The 10,000-nt window shown below is 34.3% G+C and overlaps 1 long non-coding RNA gene across 1 annotated transcript in view; it reads right to left on the bottom strand.

Annotated features, from left to right (window-relative positions):
- The window catches only part of LOC137622837 (uncharacterized), a 77,965-nt gene that overhangs the window by 21,331 nt on the left and 46,634 nt on the right, over positions 1-10,000 (bottom strand). The window contains exon 2 of the long non-coding RNA XR_011040489.1: positions 5,313-5,354. This is a non-coding gene — a long non-coding RNA (uncharacterized lncRNA). The remainder of the gene's footprint in view (positions 1-5,312; positions 5,355-10,000) is intronic.

The raw sequence follows: 10,000 nt of genomic DNA on the forward strand, positions 1-10,000 counted from the left end.
GGATAATGGTAAAAACATTTAGACGAACAGCCTAGAATACGAAATCGTTCAAGGGATCTTGTACATTTTCAGGATTAATAGAGTAATCTATTAATCCTGGTACATTCAAATAGAATCAGAAAACGTTTAAGGAATACGATAACGTTAATGGCATCTGAAAATGTTTATGGAATCCGAAACGTTAATGGAATCAGAAAACCTTTATGGAATCCGAAAACGTTAATGGAATCCGAAACCTTTCATGGAATACGAAAAGGTTAATGGAACCTAAAATGTTTATGGAATTTGAAAAAGTTTATGGAATCCGAAAACCTTTATGGATTCCGAAAACGTTAATGGAATCCGAAAACTTTTATGGAATACGAAAACTTTTACGGAATATGAAAACTACGAAAACGTTAATGGAATCTAAAATGTTTATGGAATTTGAAAATGTTTATGGAATCATAAACCTTTATGGAATCCAAAAACGTTAATGGAATCCGAAAACTTTTATGGAATCGGAAAACCTTTATGGAATACGAAAACGTTAATGGAACCTAAAATTTTTATGGAATCCGAAACGTCAATGGAACCTAAAATTGCTTATAGAACCCGAAAACGTCAATGGAACCTGAAAACGTTTATGGAATCCTAAACGTTGTCAATGGAATCCGAAAACGTTGAAGGAATCTGAAAATGTTTATGGAATCCGAAAACGTTGAAGGAATCTGAAAATGTTTATGGAATCCGAAAACGTTAATGGAATCTGAAAATGTTTATGACATACAAAAAAGTTAATGAATCTGAGAACGTTTATGGAATCCAAAAACGTTAATGGAACCTGAAAACGTTTATAGAATCCAAAAACGTTAGTGCAATCTGAAAATGTTTATGGAATCCGAAAACGTTAATCGAATCTGAAAATGTTTATGACATACAAAAAAGTTAATGGAATCTGAGAACGTTTATGGAATCCAAAAACGTTAATGGAACCTGAAAACGTTTATAGAATCCAAAAACGTTGGTGCAATCTGAAAATGTTTATGGAATCCAAAAACGTATAGGGAATCCGAAAACGTTGGTGGAATCTGAGGATCATGAAGGAATCTGATAACGTTTATGGAATCCTGCAAATGTTTATGGAATCTGAAAGCGTTTACACAATCCAAAAAAGTTTATGGAACCTGAAAATGTTTATGGAATAGGAAAACGTTTAAATAATCTGAAAACGTTCACATAATCTGAAAACTTTTATGCAATCGGAAAACGTTTACGGGGCCCAGGAATATTTTGATGAAACTGAAAACGTTCATGGAACATGTAAACTTTAATGGAATCCAAACGCGTTAAAGGAATCCAAAATACCTTCATGGAATCGGAAAACGTTTATGGAATCCAAAAAATAATCATGGAATCGGAAAACGTTTATGGAATCCAAAACATTAATGGAACCTGGAAAAGTTTAAAGAATCCGAAAACGTCCATGAAATAGAAAAAATTCATGGCATCCGAAAAACGACCCTGAAATCTGCATACTTCAAGAATTCCAGATCGAGATTTCTGATGTCTCTCTGTCATCTGAAAGCGGAGATGAAAAAGACGTTTGATATGTAAATATTTTGATCAAAAGCCAAAACGAAGAATGTCTTGCTTTTGCTTGCGTGCTTCTACAAGCAGCATAAATATTGTTTTCAATTTCAATACTGTAATTCGAGAGAGAGAGAGAGAGAGAGAGAGAGAGAGAGAGGCGGGGGGAATCGTTCAGAAAATGAAACTTTGATAAAGGAGGAGGAAGCAATTCCTAGGAGAGAGAGAGAGAGAGAGAGAGAGAGAGAGAGATGCAGGTGTGAGGGAAATCGCCCAAAGAATGAAGCTTTGATATACAATGAGGAAGCAATTCCCAAGAGAGAGAGAGAGAGAGAGAGAGAGAGAGAGGGGGGGGGAATCGATCAAAAAATGAAACTTTGATAAAGAAGGAGGAAGCAATTTCTAGGAGAGAGAGAGAGAGAGAGAGAGAGAGAGAGAGTTTAATTAGCAGATTAAAAGTATCAGAGTACTCCGAGTTGTTTTAATCAATATATATATATATATATATATGTGTGTGTATATATATATACAAACACACACACACATATATATATATATATATATGATCAATAAAAGTTTCAGCAAAGCTCATGAACATTACGTCAAAATACCCACGTCCCTTATTATATATATATATATATATATAATATACAGTATATACATATATATAATATATACATACATATATATATATATATATATATACAAATATATATATAATATATATATATATGCGCCAATTATCATTTCTTGAACATAATGAGAACTTAAAAAAGTCAATAAACTGTATATACAAAATTACACAAAACGCAAATAAAAAGTATATCCAAAATGAAATTATATAATAGAAATGTTTCATTCATGGTCCTTCTATTTCCTTAAGCACAGTAATTCGTCTGTTAGCTACAAGGATCAAGGTTAAGTGTTTGTTTATGAGGTAGTAGGTTGGCCAAGGCACCAGCCGCCCGTTGAAATACTACCGCCAGAGAGTTATGGGTCCTTTGACTGGCCAGACAGTACTACGTTGGATCCTTCTCTTTGGTTACGGTTCTTTCTCTTTGCCTACACATACGCCGAATAGTCTGGCCTATTCTTAACAGATTCTCCTCTGTCCTCACACACCTGACAACACTGAGGTTACTAAACAATTCTTCTTCGCTCAAGGGGTTAACTACTGCACTGTATTTGTTCTGTGGCTACTTTCCTCTTAGTAAGGGTAGAAGAGACTCTTTAGCTATGGTAAGCAGCTCTTCTAGGAGAAGGACACTCCAAAATCAAAACCATTGTTCTCTAGTCTTGGGTAGTGCATAGCCTCTGTACCATGGTCTTCCACTGTCTTGGGTTAGAGTTCTCTTGCTTGAGGGTACAATCAGGCACACTATTCTATTTCATTTCTCTTCCTCTTGTTTTGTTAAAGTTTTCATAGTTTATATAGGAAATATTTATTTTAATGTTACTCTTCTTAAAATATTTTATTTTTCCTTCTTTCCTTTCCTTACTGGGCTATTTTCCCTGTTGGGGCCCCTGGGCTTATAGCATTTTGCTTTTCCAGCTAGGGTTGTAGCTTAGCAAATAATAATAATAATAATAATTATGCAGAGCGCACTTTACCACAACACTTGTCAAGAATATGGGAACCCAACTGACTTCTCTGTTATTTGTAATTTTCAGTTATGGGAGATTCTAAGAACGTTACTCCGTTGTTTCATTGCCCAGTTGATGATGATGATGATGATGATGATAATAATAATAATAATAATAATAATAATAATAATAGTCCATTTCTTTTAGCGAGGCAGATTTGCACCGACTCGCAACGGTGCCCTTTTAGCTCGGAAAAGTTTCCTGATCGCTGAATGGTTAGAATTATCTTGTCCAACCAATCAGCGATCAGGAAACTTTTCCGAGCTAAAAGGGCACCGTTGCGAGTCGGTGCAAATATGCCTCGCTAAAACAAATGGACTATAGAGGGGCTCTCATTACAGCGCAGATCTCCACGGCAGCTTATTTCTCGACCTTTTGCTTGACCGTGACCTTGACCTTCTAAAGTTTAATCATTTCCAATTTTTTACATATGTAATCTCTGCAATTTTCATTACGATTAAAATTGTAGCCAGAAAGCTGTTCATAAACAAACAAACATCCACCCAAATAAACAAGGGGTAAAACATAACCTCCTTCCAACTTCTTTGGCGGAGGTAATAATAATAACAGCCACTATTTCAAAATCTTCGGTTACATAAAATGTACCTTTAAACTTTTGTATTTTCAGTGTTCTTTTTGGAATAGATAGTTTTTCTTGATTCAAAAAGAATACGATGATGATGATGATGGGAAGAAGAAGAAGAAGAAGAAGAAGAAGAAGAAGAAGAAGACGACGACGACGACGACAACACCAATCTACATGTGAACAAATTATTATTGATAGACGACCATCAGTAACATCAGAGAGAGAGAGAGAGAGAGAGAGAGAGAGAGAGAGAGAGATAATTTTTTTCCTTAACCTCACCAATCTTCCAATCAACCTCTGAAGGAATACAAAAATGAAAGCGAAACGATGTTTACCAAATCCAAGAAACCATCAACAAAGATTTACTCACAACGACCTCCCACCAAACCGCCCTTTTATAAAGGTCAAAGTTAACCACTTGAAGAGGTCATGGCTTCAAGGTCCAGCAGCACCTGCAATGGTCACTTTCTCCATTTCAATGTTCAAGTATCATTACCAACGACCTCTGAATACAGATGAAGACTTGGCACTGTGCCAAACAACTTCTAATATCCTCCGTGGCACATCCTATTCAGGGGTCCACGCCACCTGGAGGAACCCAGGGCGAATTGTGGCGATTGAATCATGTGGCCCTAATCAATCAATTAGGGCTTTTTATCACGGATGGTGTCCCTTGGGTATAGACTTTGGTATTAACTAATATATGTAAGATAAGATACATTTCTCGTAATAAACTAATTTAATTTATATCATGGGAAATTAAGACGACTTGTAAATAGGTAGGTTTTAAATATTATATTTAATTGGTAAAATCCAAAACAAGGATTTTGATTAAACTATAATTTATTTAATGGAAGATTAAGATCACTTGTAACACTTCAGGTTTAAAACAAATCGATTTAAGTAATATTATTTACTGGGATATTATAAATCTAAGATTGATTTAACTATAGGTAAGATGGTAAACAAAAGAAGTAATAATTCAAGACCAGTAGCAGGAGAACTCTGATATTTCAAACCTCCACCAATGACGACTGTCAACGGTTTACTCAAGTCTACGGACCAAGCTTTCCTTCTTTCACATATAGACCGTGAATGAATTTACAGTATAATAACAACAATAATAACCAGAATCGCGATCTTGATAAGGATTACATCCAAAGTTTTGTGGGTTCTTCCAGAGCATAATACCTATCCGTTGATGAAATTTGGTGAAAATCTGTCAAGTAGTTTTGACGTAATTCTGCTAACAGACAAACAAACAAACATATCAATAAATAAACAAAGGCAATTTTACAACCTCCACGGGGGAGGTAATAATATGAAAAATAATAATCAATGCATTACCAAACAACTAGTGCAAATGAAACCAAATTTCTAGAAGGTATGATAATCAGTAAACCGAAAGTGTTCATTCATTTCCCCTAGGTAAAACAAGAGCTTTTTCCTATTTTCACCCACAATTTCCTCTAATAAATATTTATTCTAAGAACTTTAGATAAAAAGTACGTACTCGAAAGGGCAACCCACTACGTCCGGATGCTCATCAAATTACCTAGAAAAGAAAAAAACAGAAAATTACATGATGTATATATAAAGGCATACTTAAAATGTGTATAAAAACACTTAAGTACATGTAATACAATACAATGGCGCATATTTCATACAAAAAATACATTAATAAGAAGCTATAGGAATTACCAATTTTAGGAATGAGAAAACGAGGGATGATTTCATACATGCTGTACATGTATTTGTTAAAAACACGATTATATCGTTATGGATACCATGATTTTGTTTACTTTTTTACAAATAAGGGATAAAAATTCATATGCATGATACTATCAACACAAAACTTATACATATATACTTTTTTATTAATAACCAATAGAACACAAAAATGATAGTATATAGTATATATACGTGTATATATACAATATATATACACATATATACTGTATATATACACATATATATAAACTATATATATAGTGTGTATACATATATATATATATATATATACACACTATACATAAATACATACATATATAAATATACACTAACTATATATATACATATATATATATATAAACAATAAAAAACCAAAGCAAAAGAATACTTAAATGCAACTGTTATCGAAAATAATCACCAGGAAAATCTTTCAGCACAACTTCTCCCAATTCTCGTGAGAGAGAGAGAGAGAGAGAGAGAGAGAGAGAGAGAGAGAAATTTAAGCTGGACCTAAGTTGAGCATCAAAGCGAGAAGAATCCCAAATGAGTCTGCATCCGTGTGGAAGGGAGGGAGGGAGGGAGGAGGAGGAGGAGGAGGGAGGAGGAGGAGGGAGGGAGGGAGGAGGAAGGCAATTTTTTTCTTCTCTCACGGCTTCAGAAACACAGTTAAAGCAACGGGATGTTTCTTCACTTGGTCTTAATAGGCAAAACTTCTCACACTCGGGTAGGCAAAAAGCTTGAGATTCAATTCCCAACAACCCCCCCCCCCGCCGTCTTAAGTGTTGTGTTCATTCAGAGTAGAATTGTATCTATTATGTATGTATTCACACACATGTGTGTGTTTGTGTGTATGTGTGCATATATATATACAGTATATATATATATATATATATATATATAGTTTCCATTTTATATAATTTTGTATGATATTTGATTTGTAATGAAATTTCTTTCAATGATATTATTAATAATAATAATAATAATAATAATAATAATAATAATAATTCCTAATAAAAAGCAAGGGTCTGGATATATATATATATATATATATATATTTCAATGTATATATTCATATATACACACACGGTATCGCTCATATGTATAACTACTCGGTCTCTCCACTTTCCTCGTAGGGGGAAGAGGGAGTAAACATACTCTGTTGAAAGGTTAGAAGGGTTGAACCTGTGAGTGGATATCTATCTAAAAATTTAGTCGTCATTATTCACGGGTATTGAATAATAATAATAATAATAACAATAATAATAATAATGTTTCATATTAAATTGAACTTGGGCAATATGGTTCAACTTCGGTAAGACATCAATGAACACGGTGACAAAAAAAAGAGAGAGAGAGAGAGAGAGAGAGAGAGAGAGAGAGAGAGAGAGAAGGGTTACATGAGTGAGTGTAGCATGGAGAAAGGAAAATGCTCAAAGAAACAAGATCACATAAAAGAGGAAGTGGTAATTCTCATGAGAGAGAGAGAGAGAGAGAGAGAGAGAGAGAGAGAGAAAGAAGAAAAAAAAGAGATAAGAAGAAGAAGAAGAAGAAGATGTTGAGAATGATGAAAATATACATGAATTTCTGTTCACCTTACTTTCTACATTCACAACAACATTTTTTACTAGAAATACTTTCAATTATTGTCAATCTTCCTTCTCTAACAAGAGAATTTCTAACTTGAAATAACACTTTTTAACAAGTAGCTACTTTCCTGTTATTATTATTATTATAATTGTTATTATTATTATTATTACTAGCCAAGCTACACCCCTAGTTGGAAAAGCTAGATGCTATAAGCCCAAGGGCTACAACAGGGAAAAATAGCTCAGTGAGGAAAGGAAATAAGGAAATAAATAAATGATGAGAATAAATTAACAATATATCATTCTAAAAACAGTAACAACGTCAAAACAGATATGTCCTATATAAACTATTAACAAAGTCAAAATTAGATATGTCATATATAGGCTAAACTATAAAAAGACTCATGTCAGCCTGGTCAACATAAAAACATTAGCTCCAACTTTGAACTTTTGAAGTTCTACTGATTCAACTACCCGATTAGGAAGATCATTCCACAACTTGGTAACATAAGTTGAAATCTTATGGCATTTCTTTATATCTTATCTTATCCACTAATATCAAGGTCGTTATAAGTCAAAGAATACTACCGTGCAGAATGATCATATGGAAACTTAACACAACAATCAATAACACAAAGTATTCTAGGAGTGTTATTCCAGCTGTGACCATGTTGTGGAATGACCTTCCTAATAAGGTAGTTGTATCGGTGGAAAATGAAAAGTTCAAACTTTGAATCAGTAGAACTTCAAAAGTTCAAACTTGAAGCGAATGTTTTCATGTTAAACAGCCTGCCATAAGACTTATTTTATAGTTTATGAAAAAACTATCTCAATGTTGTTACAGTTCTTATTCCCATGTTTCCTTTCCGCACTGGGCTATTTTCCCACATAGGAGCCATTGGGCTTATAGCACCCTGTTTTTCCAGCTAGAGTTGTAGCTTAGCTAGTAATAATAATAATAATAATAATAATAATAATAATAATAATAATAAATTGTGGTTTCTAATTAAACAACTGTAAAAGCATTAAGATTCCCAACTGCAAATTCCAAAGTTATCAATACCATTAAGATTCCCAACTGCAAAAGCATCAAGATTCCCAACTGCAAAATCATTACGATTCCCAACTGCAAATTCCAATATTATCAATATCATTAAGATTCCCAACAGCAAAATCATTAAGATTCCCAATAGCAAAATCATTACGATTCCCAACTGCAAATTCCAAAGTTATCAATATCATTAAGATTCCCAATAGCAAAATCATTGCGATTCCCAACTGCAAATTCCAAAGTTATCAATACCATTAAGATTCCCAACTCCAAAATCCAAATTCATTAGGCCTACTATTATCAAAATTTACGACTTTATATTTCCCAAAATTGACACCACCAAATTTAAAGATGAATCCAAAAAGAAAGCCTAAGAAAATTTTCTTCGATCTTATTAGGAGGAAATCAGGTTTGAGGGATTTTCTTATCTATAACCTTTCCAGCGAGGGAAAATTTTGACTAAGTGTTCCCAAGAGAGAGAGAGAGAGAGAGAGAGAGAGAGAGAGAGAGAGTTGCAGGGTGAGGGAAATCGCACAAACAAGGACCTTTGATAAACAAGGAATCGGTAATTCTAAGGAGAGAGAGAGAGAGAGAGAGAGAGAGAGAGAGAGAGAGAGAGAGAGAGTTGCAGGGTGAGGGAAATCGCACAAACAAGGACCTTTGATAAACAAGGAATCGGTAATTCTAAGGAGAGAGAGAGAGAGAGAGAGAGAGAGAGAGAGTTTTGCATGGTTGAGGGATATCAGACAAAGAATGAGCTTTGATAAACAAGTGGCAATTCTCAGGAGAGAGAGAGAGAGAGAGAGAGAGAGAGAGAGATTCTGTTTTAAATTGTTTACAGGTCCATGAGTAATCAGTTTAAAAAGACATTTGTTCGAAGATAGATAAAAACAGTATATAAACTGGCATCACAAGTACAATGGCCAATGAGGCTTAAACGCACTAAATACTAATGGAAAAAAAAAAAAAAAAAAAAAAACATACAAGAGGGAATAAAATCAATATAATTAAGTTTCTTGGAATCCTCATAGGATAAGACATGACATCCTGCCGTATTTCGTAAAGTTACTGGAATGTCAATTTTATTTATTATAGAATCTTTAATCTAAATCCATTAATAGATAAAACGTTAACTATGAAGACTTACTATTTACTAGGAAAGATGACGAGGCAAAACAAATAAGCAATATTTACAACGAACACTGCAAGATCGAAAACAATCACTGAGAGTGCAGACCTTCGCCACGGCAGCTTCTTTCTCGAAACCAGCTTGCCTTTCCCGGAATAAATTTAGACCGTAGGCGCATTTGAAGTTGTGTGGACAACCATGTGCCAACTTGGGGTTAAGGTTACGGTTAAATCGGTTGACCTTTTGCTCGACCTTAACCTTGACCTTTGACCTAGGACTTTCAAAATTGAATCACTTCAACGTCTCCGCATAACAATTAATGCATGAAAGTATCACTACTCTATGAGTAAAATTGTGGACAGGAAGTTGTTCACAAACCAACAAACGGACAAATATGGGCGAAAATATAACCTCCAAACTTCGTGGGCGGAGGTAATTATAGAAAAAAAAACTGTGGCAGGCATTTTATGAAATAACTGTCATATTACTTCATGAAATGAATCCCCAACATTCCCGACAGTTAAATTGCCAGGTGAAATGGAGCCCTGGAGAATCTGGAACTGCATCCAACTCTGAAGTTAGTTCAGGGAATGCCAAAGTGAGGTCAGAAGTCCGGTCCTAAGTGAGGTTAGAAGTCAGATCAGAAGTGATTGATTGATTGATTTGGGGTTTTCTGGCATCCTGACATCAGATCAGAAGTGAGA

The sequence above is a fragment of the Palaemon carinicauda genome, chromosome 29, assembly GCF_036898095.1.
Source record: "Palaemon carinicauda isolate YSFRI2023 chromosome 29, ASM3689809v2, whole genome shotgun sequence".
In the NCBI taxonomy this organism is placed as follows: Eukaryota; Metazoa; Arthropoda; class Malacostraca; order Decapoda; family Palaemonidae; genus Palaemon; species Palaemon carinicauda.